Genomic DNA, 25,371 nt, shown 5'->3' with positions numbered 1-25,371 from the left:
AAGACACACAATCAAATTAGACGCAGGCGTGGTTGTGGCTTGCCCCGAGTCGGGTCTCAAGAGACACCCAACTTTTGTCCTTGCAGTCTCCTCCATCAATTAACTGGAGGATAAACTTCAATCTCCAATTGAAACATTAATCTGCAATGAAGACTTCAATTGATAAATCATGTGAATTAAGTAATTAAAGATTCCGACCCTGTTTGTTCGGGCAGAGCTTGGAAAAGTTACTTTTTTGAACTACAACTCCCATCAGCCCAATCTAGTGGCCATGCTGGCTGGGGCTGATGGGAGTTGTAGTTCAAAAAAGTAACTTTTCCAAGCTCTGTGTTCGGGAACCCGAGGGGTTGGAAGTCCTAAACTGTTAGCAAGCTAGTTTATTCTGCAGGACTGTTCCAATACAGCAGGAGTGGGGAAGCTTTTTCAGCACGAGAGCAGCATCCCCTCATGGGCAACAATTCAGGGACCACATGCTGGCAGTGGGTGGGGCCAGAGGCAAAAGTGGGTGGAGCAACAGATTCTTACATTGTCCTATAGGCCACATACAAAACCTTCAGAGGTTTCTATGCACATACACACACCCCTCCATCCTTCATTCCATCAATCAAGAGTCATTATCACACTTTAAGATGTGGCTTGGGGAGAAGACCAAGGGCCAGACTGGGAGACCTGGAGGACCGCATTCAGTCCGAGGTCCTGAGGTTCTCACCTAGTGAGTACAGTCTCGCCTAGACTCCACCAACTTACATGATCAATCAGAACTTGGAAAAGTTACGTTTTTTGAACTACAACTCCCATCAGCCCAATCCAGTGGCCATGCTGGCTGGGGCTGATGGGAGTTGTAGTTCAAACAAAGTAACTTTTCCAAGCTCTGTGACCGTATCTCCCTATATGAGCCTGCCCGGTCCCTGAGATCCTCAGGAGAGGCCCTTCTCTCAATACCTACGTCCTCACAAGCACAACTAGTGGGGACGCGAGATAGGGCCTTTTCGGTGGCTGCCCCGAGGCTTTGGAACTCCCTTCCTAGGGAAGCAAGAATGGCCCCCTCTTTGCAGTCCTTCTGTCGGCAAGCAAAGACTTTTTTTATTTCAACAAGCCTTTGGAACTGAAAGCTGTTAAGGACAGGACTTGAAGGGTGCTGCATTGCTATTGTCTAACTGTATTATTTTAAACTGAGTTTGAATTATTTTAACTGTATGTATGAATGGTTTTAATACTGTAAATTGTTTAATTTGATTTTAATCTAGACTTTTGTATGTTTTTAATTATATGTGTGCTTTTATCTGGAAGCCGCCGTGAGTTCCAGTTTTGGAAAAAGGGCGGGGTAAAAAGAATGATAATAAATAAAATAAATAAATAAAATTAATTCTGTGGTCCAGCTAACGTGTTCCTTTGTGTGGGCATGACATTACTCAGAGAGTTTGCTGTAAATACTACCCAAAGCCAGGAGCCATGACATTTGCTAAGATACAGTTTACGATGTTTAGCTCCCATGATATGTTAACAGACAGGGGGCTGGGTGGAGACCCATTCTGATTTTGATTACCCACTGGTTGCTTGATTATCTTTATTTTTAGCTCTGTTCTGTCTGAGGGCCTTCTCAGTGGAGGTGCCCCGTTTGTGCAATGCACTCTGTAGTGTGGCGTTTCAATCACCTCCACTACTATATTGAGGGGGGGGGATTAAAACATTCCTATTTACCCAGGCATTTGATGGCTGAAAGTCCTGTTTTTGGCAACTCTTAACGTTATCAGCTTGAGAGTAGGTGATTGCTTTTAACAGGTTTTTAACTGTTTTCCGTAGGTTGTTTTTAAGTGTTTTTAGGAAGCTGTTTTTAACTGTTTTTAGAAGTGAAAACAATTGTTTTTAGCATTGATATGTTTGCTGCCCTGGGCTCCTTTGGCAGAAGATGCAGGATATAAATGTAATATATAAATATTTACATATTTTAAGAGTCTCACCTTCCAGTTTTTCAGGAGATAAAACCTTCCATAATGCTAACAAACTTAAAATCAAAATCCTTAATAAATACAATGAAAATAATAATGAAAAAGAGGATAAAAAGTAACAGCAGAAGGCATTAAAAGCCACTTAAAGTGCAATCCTATGCATGACTGCTCAAAAGAAGGTCTCACTGATAGGGATGGGGGAGAAATTCTATTTTGTTCATATTTAAAGGTGAACCTATCTAATTCACACTTTCTGAAACAATAGGAGAACTGAAACACAGCCATCCTTAAAAATTCACCCTTTTCCACATTTTGCAGTACAGTTCCCCAGCTAAGTAATGCATACAAAAATGCATATACTAGGGTAAATTGTGTATTCACATGCATGTATCCATGAAAATAACATAGAAACATGCATTATATTAGGGGAAATTGCATACAGAAGTGTGTACTTCAGTCAAAACTGCATACAAAGACATGTATATTAGGATACATTTGCACTTAACCACTGATGAATTTTCATGAGGGTTTTTTTATTTAAAAATGTGCAAACTGCTGTAGAAATGTGGAGAATTGAATTTAAGATTGGAAAAATGAGAAACTGAGAGAACTGAAACTGACAGACCCATTCATCCCCATGTCACTGAGTTCAATGGGGTTTATTCTCAAATGCCTCTGTACAAGACTGAAGCCTCTGAATATCTGTTGTTGGGGGATATTAGCAGGAGAGAGCTATTGCACTCAAACCCTGCTTCTGGGCTTCCCATTGGACATCTGGTTGGCCAATCCAGACTAGATAGGCCTATGGTCTGATCCAACAGGCCTATGGTCCTTATGTTAGATATTCAACCTCTCATAGACTATTGAGCTTGGCAACAGGATTATGGAAATTAATGTTGGTGAGAGGAAATCTCTCTCTGATTTTCCATTCATTTCTTTGAAGTTCCACCCAGAAATGTGGCAAGCTCACATATAGCAAGGAAAGTTATCTACACCCAGGGGTGTAGTTGTTCAGGGTCTCTGGGGGTCTTAGACCCTTTATTTTTGGGGAGCAGGGTCCTGCAAACCAATCAGTATGAAAGGAAAAGTCTTCTAACATGTTTCCCTGTCCTTTCCTACTGACTGGAGCCAATCAGAGTGAAAGTAGACAAGTCAGCCACTGAGAAGACTCTTCTCAGCCGCTAACACTCTTCCCTTTTAAGCTTATTGGCTCCTAGTGATGTCTGTTGTTATGGGAGAAGGAATTAACAAGGATCTCATTCTCAATTCAGCAGAAAAAAGGGGAGAAGGAGCTTGGCTGTGACTAGCTTGAAGGGACCCTGCACTTCTGAATTTGCCACTACTCTACTGTCTACACCTCTGCCTCTTAGACAGGATGTGAAAAATCCATTATCAGGATATCCTGCTTTTAAAATAATAATGATTACTTATTTATCTACTTATTATATTTACATCCCACTCTTCCTCCCAAAGGATCTCCAGGGTGGCAAACAACAAGTGATAAAACAATTTTAGAAAACCATAAAAACAAAGCTTCTTAAAAACATCTTTAAAACGATTCCAGTACAGATGCATCAGAGCTTGGAAAAGTTACTTTTTTTGGACTACAACTCCCATCAGCCCAATCCAGTGGCCATGCTGGCTGGGGCTGATGGGAGTTGTAGTTCAAAAAAAGTAACCTTTCCAAGCTCTGAGATGCATGACCTATTAGCTATGCAGGTCTGAAGTCATACCCCTCCATTTCACTTCTCCTTAATCTAAACGATGAGTAGGAGTAAGCAAGGAATAATGATCTTATTAGCCCCCCTCCTCCAACACCAAACAAACAACTAAACCGGTGAGAGAGAGTGAAAAATCACATAAGAAGCTGAAGTGGTAGGGTAAGGGTCTTCCGTTAGGCTTCAGTGCCTAATTTTGCTAGCTTTCTTCCAAAGAGGACTTTCGGTACAGTCACTTGAAACTATACTCCATCGAGACATTTTAGACTGTGTTTCGTCTTTTCAAGGAACCTCAGAACCTACACTATGGGTCTCAGAAAGCGAGCTAGAAGTTCCTCTGATTTATTTCAAGTTACTGATCCCAAGCAACCAAAAATTGATGATTTCATGGTTACAACAAATTGTTGCCGCCATTATGAAGTTTGCAATAGTGGTATCCAACAGACTCGAATGTCTGAATGTAGATGAAATGCCATTGCATAATCCTAGCAAGGATAAGCCGTCTATTGGCAACCACACTGACAGTTTTGCTGGCAATACAGATGCACACTGGGATAAAGGTATCTACTTATAAGGCATGATGATGATGTTGATGTGATGATGATGATGATGCACCAGCTGGGGGTGGGGTCAGGTAAGGATCATAGAGAGGGGCTTAACCGTTTCCCCCAGACACACACCATTTCCCCATTTAAAATGCTCCAAGCTGTTGTTCCCTTGAAAGGAAGAAATATATGGGTCCCATATAGGGGGGATGTTAAATAGAAAAATCAGTGTGGAGGGGAGAGTTAAATCCACACTTCCTAGTGTCATAGCCCCAATCCAATTCACACACACAGACACACATGCGCCTTTAGCTTTCTGAAGCAAAACACCAAAGATCTCCAACATCACATTTTGTTTGGCCTCGAGTTCTGTAAACATGTTGAAAAGAGTTCAGGGGTTGTCACTTAAGGATAATTGATCAAGTAACAAGCCTCCTGATCCTTTTTGATGTGGCCTGTGTCCTTTGTAGGGAAAGACAAAAGTGTTATTAAACATTTAATGTTCCAGGACCGAAGGCTGCATATTTTTTTAAAAAAATCTACAGTATACTTTGCCTCGATTAGGTTTAACATTTCAAGTCTGCTTTCATAGGAAAGTGAAGTACAAAGAAGCTCTCAAATTAGATTCAAGCCATGACGGACATAACCATTTTGGTGAGCTGGAGCTTATCAAGTTGCCTTATCCTTGGGGTTGAGCTCCAAATTCCCAGAGTGTGCAACAGAGATTTGAGCTGAAATTACATTTCACTGTGCATTAATGGGGCAGAGTGACTATTCTTATCTCAGATATGGGCAGAGAGATCAGAGTCTTATAGAATTTTTTTAAAGGGTCATTCACGTTCATTGAGAGGAGCACCATCACCCAGTCGACAGCCTGCTCCTCTCTTTTGTGCATGGATCTCATGCACCCCAGCTGCAATCCTAGAAAAAAAAACATACTGGCATAAACAACAACAAATCAAAGAACTCTCTTGTAAAGAGAAAAAGCTGAAAGACAAAAGAAAGGGAGGGGGAGGAAGAAGAAATTTAGCAGATAAGAAACTTTAATGCAGGAAAAAAACAAATATCCAGGACCTCTAAAAACAGAGACTTAAAAGGATTCGAAAGCTTAAATCTCTGCTGATTCTGTTAAATCTTGAACTCAAGGCTTCCCATGTGGAGGCATTTCCATTGTAAGGAAATTAGCAAAGGGTGAAGATTAGTGGATTGGTCAACAGAGCGCAAGTGCCACATCAATTGAGAAAATATGGTACATTTTATTCAACATATTAGAGGCAACATGTCTAGGACACTTCTGTCAACTCAGGGCAATCTCTGGAGTAACCTGCTGAGACAATGAACTTGACACTTACTAAAGCCTACAACTGACCACAACACTTTAACAACAACAAGAAGAAGAAATCGCTTGACACCCAAAGGTTCCCAAACAAGAACAAATAAAACACACTCTAAAAACATAACAATAAACAACAACAACAAATAGGATTAGCATCCCTACGCAACCACAGGAAGGCTTGACAGCATATTAAAACCAAACATAGTCTCAATCTATCAAATGCCTGGGAGAAAAAAGCACATCTTTATCTGACACCAAATAGATGACATTGAAGGCACCAAGTGGTCCTAACTGGGGAGCATATTCCACAGATACGGAGCCACAATTGAAAAGGCCCTCTCTCTTGTCACCACCCTCCGAGCCTCCCTCAGAGGGGGAACCTGAGAAGGGCCTCAGAGGAAGATCTAAGGGTTGGGTAGGTTCATATTGGGAGAGGCGTTCCAAAAGATATTGGGGTCCTGAGCAATAAAGAGCTTTATAGGTCAGAACCAGCACTTTGAATTGGGCTGGGAAGCGTACAGGCAGCCAGTGCAATTGCAAAACATGACTTGTTAAATAACTTACCTTTTTGTGAATGATATATACACATGGAATGTCTGGGGGGAGGGGGACTAAGGGGTTATTTTGAGCAAGATTGTATTTTACTATTGAAAATGCACAAATAAAACTATTAAAAATAATTTTGCATAATGCAATGTTGTGTGTATCTCTATTCTCTTTCAAATAATCGCACATTATCGAGGGCTGTGTGATAATTATTCCCTCTATTTCCGATGTTCAGACTGGGAGCACCTTTCCATATGTAGTCAGAACCCCACCACCCACGCACGTGAGGGAGATATCAGCTGACTCGAGGGAACCCTGAGGTTTGCAGAGGTACCAAAAAGCCTTTAGCTGGGGAATCTTTTCTTTGTTTCTCTGGGTATTTACTCTGCTGCTTTCAAAGTTTTGACATTTATGAGTGGTATTGGGTTGTATCCAATGTTAGTCCTACACAGAGTAGACCTACTGAAATTGATGGACAAATTTAGGTCCATTACTTTCAATGGTTGTAGTCAACTAAGTTCTACTCAGAGCACACTTACTGAAATTAATGAACCTAAGTAATGTCTGTTGACATCAGTGGTTGAGTATGAATAGCACTGACTACCTCCATGTGTGTCTACTTTGAGTAAAACATTATTCTTGATTGTTGTTAGCTTCCATAAATTCTTGTTGAGGAAAGGTGAGATAAAAACATTTAATTAAATAATAAACTACAACAAAAAGTTACTTCTAATGTTGGTGATGCCAACAGACAGAGATACAGAGATGTCTCTTGAAAAAGGAGGCAAGAGTCTTATTTATAGAATCATAAAATAGTAGTCCAACCCCCTGCTCAATGCAGGAATCCAACTTAAAGCATACCCGACAGGTGACTGTCCAGCTGCCTCTTGAAGGCCTGTTGGAGAGCCCACCACCTCCCTAGGTATTGGTTCCATTGTGGTACCGCTCTAACAGGAAGTTTTTCCTGATATTCAGCTGAAATCTGGCTTCCTGTAACTTGACCCCATTATTCCATGTCCTGCACTCTGGGATGATTGAGAAGAAATCCTGGCCCTCCTCTGTGTGGCAACCTTTCAAGTACTTGAAGAATGCTATCATATCTCCCCTCAGGCTTCTCTTCTCAAAGCTAAACATGCCCAAGTTCTTTCAGTCTCTCCTCATAGGGCTTTGTTTCCAGTTCCCTGATCATCCTCGTTGCCCTCCTCTGAACCCGTTCCAGTTTGTCTTCATCCTTCTTAAAGTGTAGTGTCCAGAATTTGATGCAGTACTCAAATGAGGCCTAACCAGTGCCAAATAGAGGGGAACCAATACTTCATGTGATTTGGAAACTATACTTCTGCTAATGCAGCCTAAAATAGCATTTGCCTTTTTTGCAGCCACATCACAACATTGTTCAGCTTGTGATCAACAAGAATCCCAAGATCCTTGTCACATGTTGTATTGCTGACCCAAGTATCTCCCATCTTATAACAGTGCATTTGATTTCTTTTTCCTAGGTGTAGAACTTTGCACTTGTCCCTGTTAAATTCCATTCTGTTGTTCCATTCTGTTGTTTAGGTGTTCTAAACCCCATGCAATGAAAGAGAGTGAGGACAAGCATGCTAACACTGCCACGATATTTGTTGATCTCATCACCACCCACAACTTGGAGGCAAATATCTACTCATATAATCTTCCCGCGCAGTTTGGAACCTTGGAAGACCGTGGCCAGAAAATGCTTGCTGCAGAAGTTCATCCCCCAACATGTGAAGGCTGCATCTCCCACAACACTAGAATCCAGGGCCACCCAATGAAGCTGAATGTTTAGAAGATTCGGGACTGGCATAAGAAACTATTTCTTCACTATGGCATTTGCTCCCACAAGAAGTAGCAATGGCCAGCAACTTGGATGGCCTTAAATCAACAAACAGACAAATCAATGAAGGATAAAGCTATCAATAGCTACTAGCCACAATGGCTATGTTATCTCTCCACTGTTGGTGGCAGTGTGCCTCTGAATGCCAGTTGCTGAGAATCATAAGTGGGGAGAACACTGTTGCACTCAGGTCCTGCTTGTGAGCTTCCCATAGGCATCTGGTTGGCCACTGTGAGAACAGGATGTTGGACTAGATAGGTCCTTGGCTTGATTCAGCAAGGCTCTTCTTACGTTCTTAGGAGCTGTGACAAGGGGTGGAGCTACTGCACTTGTCTGCACTCCCCATCATCGCATGGGGATTACAATGCCTGAAAAAATGTAAAGGTGTCCCCGCACTTATAGTGCGAGTCGTTTCCGACTCTTAGGGTGACGTCTTGCGACGTTTACTAGGCAGACCGTATATATGGGGTGGGATTGCTAGTTCCTTTCCCGGCCTTTCTTTACCCCCCCCCAGTGTATGCCGGGTACTCATTTTACCGACCACGGATGGATGGAAGGCTGAGTGGACCTCGACCCCTTTTACCAGAGATTCGACTTCCTCCTTCCGTTGGAATCGAACTCCGTCAGCAGAGCTTCGGCTGCGTTACCGCCGCTTACCGCTCTGTGCCACGGAGGATCATACAATGCCTGAACAGGGCTAATATTCTAAAGGTACGTCCAAGCAGGTGTAGAAGGCTAGCCCAGCAATCACCAGTGGTTCTCATTTTTTTACCTTTTATCAATATCAACTTCATTGTAGGCATAAGATGCATACCAATTAGACTGCGTCCCACGGAATTATGCTAATTAATTCAACATCAACATGTTTAACTCGCAGATTCATTTAAATGTGATAACAACAGCGGCGTATTAACAGCTCTAAGAGATTGAAAAGGGGAGAATTAATTTGTTAATTTTTAAAAAAATGCTGGAATTGTACAAAAGGAAAATGCTGCAGGGGCAAAAAAAGAAGTAAATAATGGAAGTAATTCCAGAATAGAAAGTATGGTGAGATCACAAAGGGGTTCTCCCCCCCCCGCCCCGCTATCTTAAATATGCATTAAAGGAGTAAATTGAAGAATTAGGCTGCAATCCTAAGCACATATTCAAAGGCATAAGTTCCATTTAACATAATGGGATTTACTTCGATGGAAACATGCGCAGGATTGTACTGTTAATCTTTTAAATAATGGCGACACAGAGAAGCCTTTTTCAGGCATACGATAAGACAAATGATGATAATCACGTTAGGCAAAGAAATCATAGATGATAAGGCTATCAGTGGCAACTAGCTATAATGGCTATGCTCTGTTCTGACTGTTGGGGGCTGGGTGCCTCTGAATACATTGCTGGGATTCACACATGGGGAACTTCATCCGTGTTCATTAATTCTGGTTCATTAATCTATTTGTAATCATCGTTGTTTTGAACTAATATTATAGAGTAGAAACAATGGAGGCTGGTCCACTAGGGCCAGTGGGGCATTGTCCCACCCATCTCAGTCTGCCCTCACCCTTCTCGCTTACAACCAGTAGTGTAGTGGCAAATTCAGAAGTGCAGGGTCCCTTCACGTTAGTCACAGCCACTACCCTTTTTTTGTTGTGGAGTTGAGAATGAGATCCTTGTGAATGCCTTCTCCCACAACAACAGACATCCCTAGGAGCCAATAAGTTTTAAATAAGAGAGTGTAAGCTACTGAGAAGAGTCTTCTCAATGGTTGACTCACCTCCTTTCACTCTGATTGGCTCCAATCAGCAGGAAAGAACAAAGAAGTATGTTAGAAGACTCTTCTCAGTGGCTAACACACTCTCCTCTCATGCTGATTGGCTTATAGGATGCTGCAGACATAGCGACCCTGCTAGAATCCTGCTCCCCAAACAATTAGAGGTCTAAGACCCCCTGAGACCCTGGATGACTACACCTCTGCTTACAACCAGCCCAGAGGGTAACCCTGACTGTTGGCTTCTGCCCCCTTAGTCTCAGCTTTACCCTTGTAGAACTCAGCAGGGAAGAGGATGGAGACGAAACTAGAATGAGTTGGTTCCACCTGCCATTGGCTCTGATTCCACCAACTGCTGGGCTTTGTGCCTTTAGCCCTACCAGTCCCAAAGGGCATCAGCCACTACTGAGTAGAAGCAGGCATCAGGGGCAAATTTTAAATCACTTAGGAATGGCTTCAGTGTTGTTGACCCTAATTATACCCTTCGACATTTCGCTGCTTATAATAAGGACAGACTTGCAACAGCCCCATTCTTCCCCCGGGGCAAAGGACCACAGTGCAACAGTAGCACCTGCTTTGCATGCAGATGGGCCCAGATTCAGTCCTGGCATCTCCAAGAAGGGCTTAGAAAGAGACCCCTATCTGAAACCCTGGGAAACTGCTGCCAGGCAGTTTAGAAATGGGTCTGACTCAATATAAGGCAGTTTCCTATGTCCCTATATACTATGCATCATTTTCTAAATTCTGCACACACACACACACGGTTGCACATGGTTGAAGGAACTCCTGGGTTTCAAGAAGGAGACCTTCCCAGCCCTACCTGGAGATGCCAGAGATTGAACCCGGAGCCTTCAACATGCAAAGCAGATTATCTGCCCCGGACCATGGCATTCCCAGAGTAGTTTGCCTGGATTAATACCAAAACATCTAAGTCCAGTGTCTGACCCCAAGTATACTGGATTTTCAATAAAGAGTAGAATCATTTCAAAATGGTACCATACGAAAGCACAACGTGATAGCAAGAGCTCCCCCCACCTCTTTTTGAGAAAGTGAAGGATTGTCACACAATATCCAAGAGACTATCGCCAGTCTGTAATCACTTCCACATTAACTTAGAGGTTGGAAGATTGATGAGGTACTTTCAGGTCAATTGGTTTCCTTCTTTTCTCCTTTTTTTTTTTTAAACTGCAGTTACTTTAATCATCCTAGTTTGTTTTAAGTAAGAGGCTGGAACAGAGATGTGAATTGCGGGATATCTCAGTCACTTTTAACAGCTGGTTTTGGGAAAAGATGATTTGCGGATAGGTGTGCCAACGGACTGCCGCCATCACCAGCCTCCAGAGCATTCTTGGGACCCACCGTCAACCTTTTCAAAGGGCCTTGAAATGAGCAAAGCACCCTGAGGCCAAGCAACGTACAACAGTTAATCTGAAAAGGAACAAAGCCCACCTTCAGGCTTGCCCTCTGCAAAACAATCTGATTTTGTTTTTCAAAAATGCCAATTAGGAAGGGAAGGGAGGGGGTAGGAGGGAGCAGAAGGAGAATAAATGAGAGACAAAACAAAGGCTGGGGGACCTGTGGGCCTTCTGATGTGGCTGGACTCCAATTCCCATCATTCCTGACCGCTCGCTAGGCTGGCTGGGGCTGATGGGGGCTGGAGTCCAGCAACACCTGGAGGGCCACTCCTGGGTTAAAGGCTTGGGAGAAGATGCATGTTTTCAGTTGATGAGTACATACCTGGGAAGGGAAAAAAGGAGGGGAAGGCCAGTTGCTTTCCAGAGTGTTTCTATACAACAGTTTATTGTGAGATGATGATGATGATGGTGATGATGACGACAACAATTTTAGGCACCACCTGCACTATGCCTTTAAAATAGTACCATACCATTTTAAACAGTTATGGCTTCCCCTAAAGAATCCTGGGAACTGTAGCTTGTGAAGAGTGTTGAGAGTTGTTAGAAGAGCCCTGCACTAGTATTCACTACTATGATAGACAGTGACTCACCAAGATGTCAGTAGTGTTTCATCCCAGTCCTGCCCCCTGAGATCCTTTTAACTGGAGACTGTTGGGCACTGAACATGGGACCTTCTGCACACAAAAGATGTACTCAACCATTCAGTGATGTCCCAAGGCAGTTTGCTGTCCGAAGTGGAAACCCCACCACGGAATGGCCAACAGAAGTCTTGTGACACTATTCAGACATCAATTCCTGCCTCCATCTATGACCCCTTACTGCCTTCTTCATTCTGAGGCTGCAATCCTATGAACATTCACCTGGGAGTAAACCCACATCTGCACTTTGCATTTAAAGCAGTATCATGCCATTTTAAACAGTCATAGCTTCCTCCCAAGAATCTTGGGAACTTTAGCTTGTGAAGGGTGTTGAGAGTTGTTAGGAGACCCCCGCACCTTCACAGAGCTACAGTTTGCAGAGTTGTTAAATAATCAGTCCCTCTTCCCAGGGAACTCTGAAATCTGTAGCTCTGTGAGGGGAATAAGTGTCTCCTCACAACTCTCAGCACCCTTAAGAGTTCCCTGGATTCTTTGGGGAAAGCCATGGCTGTTTAAAGTGGTATCAGAGTGCTTTAAATGTATGGTACAGATGTGGCCTAACTTGATTCCCGGTTAATATGTAGTGGAGATAGAGCAGGAAGTGAAATGTTGCTACACCTATAGCCTTAAAATGTGTTCAGGTTTTATTTTTTGTATGCTGTTACATTTGATTACATTATTGCTCTAATTATGAAATTGTTCTTGCAATCGTTGATTTTGTAATGTATTCCTGTTCTGATTGTTGTAAGGTGCTTTGAGCATAATCTTTTGTAACAAGGTGGCATACAAATAAAGTTATGGTGAAACACAGCTTCAAAAGTCACACTTCTCTGAATTTTGCAGTGCAGTTCTCCAGCCAAGTAATCTGTACAAAAATGCATATACTAGCTTAAAGTGTGCATAAAAATGCATATATTGGTGAAAATAGCATACAAAAATACATTCTATCAAGCAAAACTAATTTGCAAAATTATGATATAAGGAATAATTCACACTAAGATTAATTTCCATGTGGAATTGGTTTTTTTTTTTTTAAAAAAAATGCAAACTGATGTGTGAATGATGAGAGAAACTGAAATTGACAGATTTGCCCATCTCTGCTCTCAGTCACTGATTGTTTGGTCCTTTTCCCACATATTTCAAGTCTGCTTGGGTGTGCTTGTTTGTGAAGGGCTTTAGTGTGACCTCCGAGGCAGGAGGACACACCGAGTGAAGAAAGCTGTTAGTAAATCAATCCTAAAGTGATTTATTTTCCAAGTGACAGATACCAAGCAGACAGTGTATATTTATCATTTGGACAAGGGCTTAATAAAGAAAAATTCAAAGGACAAAACTCTGGAAGCTCATGCTTTGAAAACAGCCAGATGCCAAAACATACTTCTTTGATAATTAGCCAGCATTCATACATAATTTCAAGAGGTATACTCAGTACTGTAATTTGGATATTCAGTTCTCCAGTAAATTGTATGAAGTTTGCACAGGTGACGTTCTCTGGGGGGGGGAATCCCAGTTGAGCCCTAGATTCCAAGATGATGAACTATCCTCTCCACAACCACTACAACTTTTTGTCCAAATTTTGAAAAGAAACATACAAACATAACAAGCTGCCTTATACCAGGTCAGACCATTTGTCCATCCAACTCAGTATTGTCTACACTGACTAGCTGCAACTTGCCAGGGTTTCAGGCGGGGGTCTCCCATCAGCCCCAACAAGCATGGACAATGGCCAGGGATTATGGAAGTCATACCACAGCAACATTTGGAGAGCCAAAGGCTTCCCACACACACCCCAATAAAGTTGGAGGACAGCAATGTTATACAGAATGTTCCTTCCACTTTTTCTCTGTCAATTAATGTGAAAAGAAATTGCATTTGGAAATCATCAAGAGGAGGAGAATTTTGGTGAATTTCCCATGAGTGGGCCAGAATCGGTTTTATATGTTCGGACTGTCTGGTCCCTGTTACCAATCTGGCCGCTGCATTTTGCACAAACTGCAGTTTCCGAACCGTCTTCAAAGGCAGCCCCACAGAGAGTGCATTGCAGTAATCTAATTTGGAGGTTACCAGAGCATGGACAACTGAAGCCAGGTTATCCCTGTCCAGATAGGGACGTAGTTGGGCCACCAACCGAAGTTGGTAGAAGACACTCCGTGCCACCAAGGCTACCTGAGCCTTAAGTGACAGAGATGGTTCTAGGAGAACCCCCAATCTAAGAACCTGCTCCTTCAGGGGGAGTGCAACCCCATCCAGAACAGGTTGGACATCCACCATCTGGTCAGAAGAACCACCCACTAGCAGCATCTGTCTTGTCTGGATTGAGCCTCAGTTTATTAGCCCTCATCCAGTCCATTGTCACAGCCAGGCACCAGTTCAGCACATTGACAGCCTCACCTGAAGAAGATGAAAAGGAGAAATAAAGCTGCGTGTCATCAGCATACTGATTGCAACACACTCCAAAGCTCCAGATGACCACACCCAACGGTTTCATATAGATGTTGAACAGCATGGGGGATAGAACTGACCCCTGCGGAACCCCATACGGGAGAGTCCAGGGTGCAGAGTAATCCATAAACAAATAAACCTGTGCCTTGCTTTGCTAGAGTGGAACTGACAATCCTGTGTGTTTGCTTTGCATTAAAGAGATCTCTTGCTTTCTCCCAGGGCTGGGGAAGGATCCAATACAATTCAGAGGAGGGTGAGGGGGTGAGGTGGGTGCCAGGTAGGCACCTTTTAAAGCCCCTGAAGCTGCCTCCACCATCAATGAGCTGTTGTAGGAATCTTTCCCTATACTTTCCATCTTATTTCTGTCTCTGCTACCAAGGTTTCTGTTAATGAGGTAATGTCCAGCAACACATCTGCTTTGTTAACTGAGGTATTACTGTATTCACTGTTGTTGCTTTCAGTCCACATATTTATTTACTGCTAACTAAAAAATTTATTTATTATTTTATTTATTACATTTGTATCCTGCCCTTTCTCCCAGACCTCCTCTTCCTCTTTGCCATTTGCATTGTGTTTCCTTTGCACTGAAATGAATGGGGTGGCATCATGTAATGACAATGTAATTTACATAATCAATTGTATAAGCGACATCATCTTACCACGGCAGACAGCAGGACGAATGGCATTGTTTCTGGTGGAAGACAAACTGTGGTGGAGCAGAAACAGTGCCACCTGTGACAAATACAGGACAGATGCTGTTTTACATCCCTGCTGAGGAGCAACCACCAGGAGGGCCTCATCTACTGATCTGAGAGCATGAAATAAAAGAAGGTATTCTCGTTGCAACCTTTCCATAGGGAATCCAATCCAGATTCCCTACCCCACTGTTGTTTATTTGTGCGGGAAAAGAGTAAGCAGTTATAAGCACACACTAGAATGGATGTACTTAATGGTCCATGTTGTTTGACCCTGAATTTGTTTACACACAAGTTCTCACTAGAAGTCTAACAGCCTGCCAAAAATCTGGGACTGTTTTCAAATGGGGCTTTTTTCTGTAGCCGAGACACAAAAACCAGACATGCAGATCTGAGCTGCTGAGTTTACACTCACCCCGAGACGCTCCAGTCAGGACCAGAAACAAAGAGAATGCATTAAAGCTGATCAGGCAAAACAAAACTTATCTTGCCTCATGTATATACACAAGTAAGAAGATGAATCGCTAGTGCTCTTGGGAACACAAATCCACCTTGTCAATATGACAGAGAAGCAGGTCTCGTGCTCTTCAGAGTATCCCTTTAAACACACAGGCTTGCCTTTTCAGCATTTCAGAGGTATGTAAACTGAGAAAAACATGGGCATTCTCAATAACATCAGCACTTGTTAGACTTTTCCACATATAATGGTGAGTATATTGGGTGGACATTTTCCCTCATGTGGAAATGATGTCCGTGTAAACGCATAATCACTCTGGGGCAGTGCGGAAAATGTTTCAAAAGGGTCTCTTCTGCCCCCAGTTATGTACATACGGAGCTGCCTTCTGCTGAGTCCATCTAGCACAGTACTGTTTACACTGGCTGGCAATGGCTTTCTGCAGTTTCAGGCAGGGAGACTTTCCCTGTCCTACCTAGAGATGCCGGGGACTGAGCCTGCAACATTCTGCATGCCAAGCATGCGCCCAGCCACTGAGCTACAGAAGGCAGGCTAGCTGGAGAAACAGGGTTCAATGTCTCACAAGGTCAGTGTTCTGCAGCAAGAGCCTAATGGTCAGACTAGATGCTTCTCTAATTAGCAACTACATCTAGCAGGAATTATTAAATAAAAACTACGCATGGGAGTGGCTGGTTATCATTGGGACCACAGCATATGGGGAGAGGAGGTTTTGGTTCCCTCCCCAGCTATTTTGTTTTTTTAAAAATATTAAAGAAAACTTCCAAGTGCTAAAATTAGTCTGAGAAATGCCAAGGTGAGATTTTTGTCCCTGATTTGGAGTGTAAAGTGTTGATTTTTACTGGGATCACAGCTGGGATGGAAAGGGTTAAACCTCCTTTTCCCTACATGCTGTGGACCCAGTGAAAATCAGCTCCTTCCTAAGGATAAGAGAGTAAATATATTCAGTTTGCTCTTAAAGGCGAACCTGCCTGGTTTGCTCTTTCCAAAACAATTTGCAAACCAAAACACAGCCATCCTTTGAAATCTGCAGTGCCTCACATTTTGCAATGCAGTTCTTCAGCCAAGTCATGTGATGCGTATATGTGTCATATATATGTGTCATAAAGATGCATATATGTGTGGAAATGGCATTCAGAAAACTCATTATATTAGGGGAAATTGCTTTGCAAAATTGTGTATGTGAGGCAAAATTGCATATAAAAATGTGTATATTAGGAGAAATTGGTTCAGAGGGATTCCTTTGGAAGACCACTGGTGTCAGCGTGGACTAGGGATATGCCAGAATTCTGCCCAATTCAGATTTGATCGTGAATTTTCCATTAATTTGCTTATTCAGTATCATCACAGATCAGATTTTTATATAACAATTTTCCATGGCTATTTTCTAAAATGATTTTTTTAAAAAAAAAAAAAAAATCCACCTCTAAAATATCTACATGAACAACAATGATTTTATCGATAATTATCAAAATATAAATATTTCCTTTAAAATTATTGATGTTTCCTCGCAAAATATCAACATTAATATCAATATATTTTGCGAGAGGAAAAAGGGGGGTCAGTAAAAGCAGCAGATAGTGGACAAAGAACATGCATGAATCGCTATCCGCCTGTTAGGTTGACAGAATCCATTCAAATCGTCACTGGCCAACAGATCCCATCCCTAGCATGGACAGCCAGCTGTGGAAACCTTGGAATACATAGCGCTGCTGTGATGTCAGTATCGTTGCCCAAGGCAGAAGTTCATAGTAAAGTGGTTGGGGGAACAAAAGCAATTAGAGAGAAGAGAACATGCTGATCTTCCTGCAGACATCCAGATCCACAGGATCATATCTGATTTAGCCCGCTTCCTAGTTCTGTCTTGGAATGGGCCAAATCCCATATGGTAGACTGCCAGCATGATTCAGGATTGCCAGCATGATTCAGGACAACCAAAAACAGGTGGTTTTTAACTTCAAGTTAAAGTTAGAGAAATTATAAATATATATGCTATTATTTTTACATATACTACCCTGAATACACGCGATCTCATCTGATCTTCGAAGCTAAGCAGGGTCAGGCCTGGTTAGATGGGAGACTCCCTGGGAATACCGAGTGCCATAGGCTTAGAGGAAGGCAATGGTAAACCACCTCTGAATACCCCTTACTATGAAAACCCTATGAATATATATATTAAAAAAAGATTCCTAGAGTTAACAACACCATGCTATTATTTGTTAGTACTGCTGTATGTGGTAGGGTGGATGTGCCGTATGGTTTTTATTATGTTTTGGGTGATTTTCTAATATATATGAGTGACACTCTTTGGCTAACTAATAAACACGTTGACTTTGGTATTAGGAGAAATTCGCACCAAAACTCTGAGGAATTTTCATGAGGATTTTTTTTTAATTGCAAACTGCTTTGGAAATGTGGGGAACTGGACTTAAGACTGGGATGGAAATGAGAAACTAAGATAAGTTGAAATTGAGAGATTCACCCATCCCTCTCCTCGTAACTAGGTTTTGGGGTTGGTTCTTTTCTTTAAAAAACAACAACACATACTTGATTGCTAACTATTTCTTTAGCATAACATATAGTTTAGGCCTAAATATTTTCTTCTTTTTTAACTCAAAAGTATGCTCTACAGAGTTGTGGAGATTTCTGTCTTAGCAAATGTGCTTAGGACTGCAGCCGAAATCAGCCCTCTAGAAATGAGACACAGAGCCCACAGATTACTGTTATTAAAAACCAAGAAAACTGCTTTTAAGTTCTTCTTAACCCAATCATTTTTGCTACCTTCCTGAGCTGTGAAGATAAACAGCCCTCCTCCTGGTGATTTAGCCAGAGGATACCTCTCTACCGGTAAAAGCCTTCATTTTGCTAACTCTTTTAGCACCTCTCTGGATGTGACAAGTGATGAAGGGCCTCATCCATCTGTTGTGTTGGGGGGGGAGAGACAGAGGAAAGCAGTGAGACCTCAAAGGGACGTGCGACAAATCATCCGAGATTTTAATAGCTAGAGAAAGAAAAGCTGCAAAATATCATTCCAGCAGTAAGGAAGATGACAATGACTCTTCTCATAATGTCAAATTTCCACCTTGGGGAATTACAGTTTCTTGTTTCTTTCTATTCTAATATTGAAAACAGGGATATTTTGTGAAAACTGGAAGATCGCTACACCAGAATGCATGAAAGCAGCCTCTCTGAGGTGTCCCATGTCAGCCACCTGGGGCACTTTGTGTAGCTAAGACAGGACAGTGTAATGAAATGAATCAGAAGCAGCACTGCAAGGCAGAGCTTTATAGAGTACGCGACGACCCATCCCTAGGAATGCTATCCCAAAGGAATTGCAATCTGTCATTTGGCATAGGAAGACAGCATAGGGAAACAAACTTAGTTACACAGACTTAGGTTTACTTCTAGCAGGCACATAGGAACACAGGAAGCTGCCTTCTACCAAGTTAGACCATCTAGCTTAGTATTGTCAGCGCTGTTTAGTAGCAGCTCTCCATGGCTTCAAGAGGAGTCTTTCCAAGCCCTACTAGTAGATAATGAGGACTGAATCTGGGATCTTTGGTATCAGGTCCAGTGCCAGAGGGCAGCCAGAGTGGGCACTGACCAAGGGCCCCTGGAACTGAGAGGGGCCCCTGGGCTGGGGCTGGGAGGGTGGAGCTCCCACTGTGATTCAGGTCAGCAGCAGGCTGTGAAGCATAATGGCAAATCATGCCTTGTGATCCGACACTGGCCTGGATCACAGTGTGGGAGCTCCGCCCTCCCAGGCAACACCTCCTCCATGCTGCCAGCATGGGCTTAAAGAGGCCTGGCTGTGCAACCTCCTGTGTCACCATACCCACCATCAGCCACGATGGCAGCAGGGGCATCATTTCCAGTGATGCAGAAGGAAGCACAGGCTTAAACAGGTGTTTAAGATGGTATGCGTGCACATGTGTTCAGCGCACTAACAATGCAGTGCGGGAGGTCACGCAGCCAACCTATTCAACCTCTCATCGGCTGCATGGGAGGATACCGAGGGTCCCCTGTGGTGTGGTGCCGACCCTGTTTGGTATACAGAGTATGTGTTCCACCACTAGGCTATGGCCCTTCCCTAAGCCAGGAAGACTAGTGATTTGTGCCAAAGGCTTTATGAAAAAGATGGATTTTGCAGAGGGACTTGGGGAAACTAAGAGAAGTGCCATCACACAGTTGTTCTGGGAGGCATGTGCAAGTAAAAGAGCCAGCAAATAATGCAAAGTCATTCTGGAGGTAGTTCATTATAGCCATCATGACTGGAAGGCCACTGACAGCCTTGTCCTCCATGAATTTGTCTGAAGCTCTTTTAAAGCTAAGTTGGTGTCCATCACCACATCCTGCGGTAGTGACTTCCTTAGTTCACCTGTGTCAGCGGTCTCCAACCTGGCTGTGGCTGATGGGAGTTGTCTAAACCATCTGGAATGCACGTAACTGAATCATGCACTGTGTTGAAATGCACTTTCTTTTGTATGTCCTGAATCTCTCACCATTCAGCTTCTCTGAGGGAAGCGGCAGGTCTTTCTAGCTATCCACTTTCATCATACCACACACACATATAGATGGGTAGAAATGGCATGTGTCAGTCAGACCTCTCATGCTGGTGAGTCAGCTGAGAAGAAGCTGGCAGGAACAGCAGTCATACAGTTGAACAGGCTGGAAGAACTATGTGGATCAGCTCAGAAGGCAGACCCACTGAGTTCAGTAAGGCTATATCTGCACCTTGCATTTAAAACACTTTTATGCCATTTTAAGAGTCCTGGCTTTCCCCCATTGAATCCAGGGAAGAGTAATTTGTAAAGGGCACTGAGCGTTGTTAGGAGATCCTTATTCCCTCTCTCAGAGCTACAATTCCAGAGTTCCCTCAGAAGAAGGACTGATTATTTAACCACTCTGCAGATTGTAGCTCTGTGAAGGCGCAGGGGTCTTCTAACAACTCTCAACACCCTTCACAAGCTAAAGTTCCCAGGATTCTTGGAAGGAAGCCACGACTGTTTAAAATGGCATGATACTGCTTTAAATGCAAAGTGCAGATGTGGGCTTACTCCAGACAGCAAACTGCCTTGGGACATCACTGAATGGTTGAGTACATGTTTTGTGTGCAGAAGGTCCCATGTTCAGTGCCCAACAGTCTCCAGTTAAAAGGATCTCAGGGGACAGGGCTAGGACGAAACACCACTGACATCTTGGTGAGTCACTGTCTATCATAGTAGTGAATACTGGATTATGTGAGCGAATGATCTGAGTCAGTAGTGCTATATAGCCCTATGTCCAACTCCATGAGAGGTGACAGAGCTTGTTGCCACGTGCTCAGCTACAGGTCTGGACAAGCACAGGCTCTGTATGTAGAATCAGGGGCACTGTATTTTGTATACAACTTGCACAGTTAATTCTGTACAACTTGTATGCTTTATCTCAAGTGCTACATCTTAAGTACCAGGACCTGGCACTGTTGAACCAATTGGAAATAATAATTATGGTGCTTTCAAATTCAACAAATATTTAATTGGGTAATTGCCAAGAAAGACCAACACAGTCACATTTGGGTTCAAAAGAAGGACTTTAAAAAAAAATGAGGTAAGAAGAAAGGGGAAAGTCAAGAGGATCAAATCTCTCAACAGCATAATAACAGAAGCTCAGCTAGAATGTACCACAGATCAGGAAAGGTATCACCAAGGCCAAGAGGATGGTTAATGAACAGAGTCAAAGAAGGTATTATAGGTGAGAAGGCTTCTTCCAGAAAATGGAAGTTTTGCCCAAATGAGGAGAACAAAAAGGAACTAAATCTTTGGTAAAAGAAAGGCAGATGCGCAAGAGGTGCAAAAAAAGGGGCGGATTTGATGACCATATCACTAAAAACAATAAAAACCTACAATGAAAATATATATACACTAGAAGCAAGAATCTAGCTAAGGAGGCATTAGAACCTTTGGACAACAAGGGTTCAAAGGTGTGGTAAAGAAGGAAAAGGAGACTGCAGACAAGCTGAATTAATTCTTTGCATCTGTCTTCACAGCGGAAGATGTAAGAGCTTAGTCTCTTGGACAATTCTCTGTGCCTGAAGTAATATTCTCAGGAAGGGAGTCTGAGGAACTGAGACAAATAGCAGCAACAAGAGATTAAGTTCTAAGCCTTATTGACAAATTAAAAGGAAACAAATCACTCAGTCCAGATGGCACCCACCTGAGACTTCTTTAAGAACTCAAATGTGAAATTGCTGATAATATCAAGTTTGGATAGAGATGGGGGAGAAATTCTATTCAGTTCACATTTAAAACTGAATCCATCAAATTTGCATGATCTGAAACAACCTGAGAACACAGCCATACTTCAAAATTCACACTTATCTGAATTTTGCAAGGCAGTTCTTCAACCAAGCTATGTTCTAAAAAAATACATATATTAGGGGAAAGTGTGGATAAAAAATTCATATTAGGAGAAATTGCTTTCAAAAATGTGTACAAACCAAAACTGTTATTAGGAGAAATTTGCACTAAAATGCTGAAAATTTCATGAGGGTTTTTTAAAAAAAACAAACAAATTGCAAATTGCTGCAGAAATGTGTAGAACTGAATTTAAGACTGGAAAAATGAGAAACGGAGAAAATCAAAATTGACAGATCCTTCTATCCCTAAGTGTGGGGCAGTTGAATGCATTAGCCCCTGCCAAAAGCAGAGTTTTCAGGCACCGCCCTGCAGAGCCCTCTGCCTTTGCAAACCCCAGCCTGAATGGTGGTGCTTGCAAAGACAAGGCAGGGCTTTGCAAGTGCTGCCAATCAGCAGATCGCCACTGCTTGCAAAGCTCTGTGCCTTTCCCATGTGTGATTCCCATGTGGGAGCAAAGGAAAACAGATCATCTCACATCACTGTGATGTCAGGTGACTGGCAAATGGGCAGTCCCACCCTCCTGTCAAAGTTGGCCAACGGGGGGTGGGGGAGGCAAGGTCTGCCAGCCAGTTCCAGCTCCCCACCTCTGAGATAGCCTTTGGGTCTGATCCAGCAGTCCTCTTCTTAATGTTTTTATATTCTCATGGGCCCCTGCTGCTGGTGAGGAAATGGCCAAGCTGGGCCGATATGCTGTGGCCTTTGACAATAATACCTCTTGAAGCAGGCTGCTTTGACCTGCTGCATGACAGGTCTGGCCCTCCTGGCTTCACCCAGTTCTCCTACCTAGCAGAGCTGGGGAAGAGTAAGAGCAGATTGTTCTCTTGAACTTCAAGGGAAACCAGGTTAATCTGAAGATGGTGGCCATCTCCAGCCATTCCCCTCCACACAATTGAGATCACATGGAGATACACAATGATCAGCGCAAGCTCACCCTGATGCTGCCATTGTTCCCACCATGTCAGCCCATCCCCACACTACCCACCTGAGCATTGGGAAGAGCCATAGCTTCATGGTAGAGCTTCTGCCTTGCATACAGGAAGACCCAGGTTCAATCCCCAATTTTTCCAGGTAGGACGGGAGAGAGCCCTGCCTGAAACCCTGGAGAGGAACTGCCAGGGTAGGCAATACTGAGCCAGATGGACCAGTGGTTTGGCTACAAAGCAGGGTTGATACAGGATTCCAACTCAAGGGAACAGTCTGCATGTGTTTCATGGGCTTCGCCCTTCAGTCCTTCCCCCTACATATGGGAAGGGCCAGCATTGAGGTGGGGTGAGCATGCACAGTCCTGCCGTCTGTCCCCATGTGATCTCAGTTGCTGTGGAGAGACATGCCTAATGAGGGCTCATGTCTGGTTTAATGAGACTAATCGCAGATCATAGCAGGGGAGATGGCCTGTATATCTGTGGCTGTTTCGTCTCTCTGCCAAAGCCTAGTGTGAGGAGTCTGGCTGAAGCTAGTCATATGATGCAGGCATAGCTTGGGGTAGGGAACATTTTCCAGTCTGAGGGCCATAGTCTCCTCTGGGCAACCTTCTGAGGGCCACATGGCAGCGATGGGCAGGACCAGAAACAAGTGGGCAGAGCAACGAATGTAAATTTTGCCTTTGTATGGTGAACTCATTTCTTCACTCTCACACCCCCTTTCTCGCTCCTCCATCCAGGCAAGCATATGATTGAGGACATATTTCAGACAGGCAAAAAACACAGAGGAGGATAAGAAGCAGGAATGGGAAGGGGTGTGGCTGGGGAGGGGATATGGCCTGGGGAGAACCCCAAAGGCCAGATAGAAGGGCTTGGAGGGTGAGTGTCATAGGTGAATGAAGGATCAACTGGTGATGACAATCTGAAGATCAAGCGTGCCCAGCCTATCACCAGCTCAGCTGCCTCTGTCTGATCTAGCCATACCAGCACGGTTGGCCACTATGGCAACCCAGTCTAGGGCATGCTCTTCTCTGCACATGAAGCCCAATTACTAGGGGTGATTTCCTGTCCTCCTGGCCTGGGCGTTGTTACTAGGGATGGGGAAGAAATTTGATTCAGTTCGCATTTCAAGTCGAATCTATCAAATTCACACTTTCCGAAACAATTTGTGAACCAAAACACAGCCATCCCTCGAAAAGCACACACATCTGAATTTTGGGATCTAGCTCTCCAACTGAACTACAAAAATGCATGTGTTGGGGGGGGTACATGTTCCTAAAAATGAATATATGAGTGAAAATAACATGCAAAAAGGCATTCTGTGAGGAGAAGCTGCTTGCAAAAACGTGGACAGCAGTCAAAACTGCCTACAAAAATGTGTTTGTTAGGGGACTTCCGGGAAGGGTGACTTCGCTTGTGCCTGCTTTTGAGACGGGCTCCCGCCTCAAAAGAAGCTTATTCAGATATAAATCAGTCAGAACATTTTTTTTTTGACTGATGAAATTTCTCCCGGGCAGGGAGAAACGTAGAGATCAACCTCAAAAGCCTGTTTTTGTTGGGAGGACTGGATTTCATTAATTTATGAGAAAAGGTCCAGCCAGCAATGCCGGACGGACTTCCGAACAAGCTCTATTTGATTAATGCGATACGTTTATCTTTTCTTCAAAGAGAAAACGGACTAACAGGCAAGCACCCTTCTTTCTATTATTTTTTTTACTTGGTTTAAATTGTTGCAGCAAAAAGAGATTTGTCAAATGAATCAGCTTTAAAGAACTTCTGGGTGAGCTATAACTCTTCTCTGTTATTCACAAAATTAACAGCTTATCTCTGTTTCTATTGCAAAAAGCTGTCCTGGAAGTGCATTCTAAAGATATAAACAGAAGAGGGATTTCTATTCCGAGGAACATTATATTGTCTGGGACTATTCTCTTTTTGGTCTATTTTATTTTGACGAATCTGCTTCTTCACGACGCCACTAACTGTTTTGATGCTGGGAACTAAATTTGTTTTGTATTCTTGAACATAGAGAGATAAGGCAGGCTGTTCTGTTTATACTGTGATGTCATCAAGCCTGGAATATTAACCCAATTGTTGCTGAAATAAGAAGTGGTTCTTCTTTATTTTTGTTTTGTTTTGTTTTCGTGGTTTTAAAAATGGCAATCAAGAAAGTGGCTGAGAATCTGGAAGTAATTATGTTTCAGATAATAATGGATGAGATTGAGATAACGAAACAAACCCTGCGACAGGGCAGTAAGGAGCTGAAAATTGAACTGAGCAAAATGACGCAGGAGCTTAAAGAAATAGGGGATCCTGTGAGAGAGGAGAATGAGATCAGAGATGAGAAAAGAAAAAATAAAGGGAAGATACAAGCCCTGGAGATTGGAACAAATGTGGAATTGGAAAAAGATCTGGAGTTTATGGATATTAGAAATAAAATCTACTGTTTGGAATTTAACGTTATCTCTGAAGAAATTAATGAAGATATTAGAGATAAAGTTATCAATGGCTTGGATAATCTTCTGGACTGGAATGACGTGATGGAGCTTGATATAGAGAAAATCTATGGAATTAACTGCAGCCATGTGACAATGGAAAAACTCTCAAGAGATGAGCCAGTGCATTTTGTAAAAAAGAAGAACACAGATATGACTTTACAACAATATTTCAGCAACTTATTCAGAAT

The sequence above is a fragment of the Rhineura floridana genome, chromosome 16, assembly GCF_030035675.1.
Source record: "Rhineura floridana isolate rRhiFlo1 chromosome 16, rRhiFlo1.hap2, whole genome shotgun sequence".
Lineage (NCBI taxonomy): Eukaryota > Metazoa > Chordata > Lepidosauria > Squamata > Rhineuridae > Rhineura > Rhineura floridana.
This window is presented reverse-complemented; position numbering follows the sequence as displayed.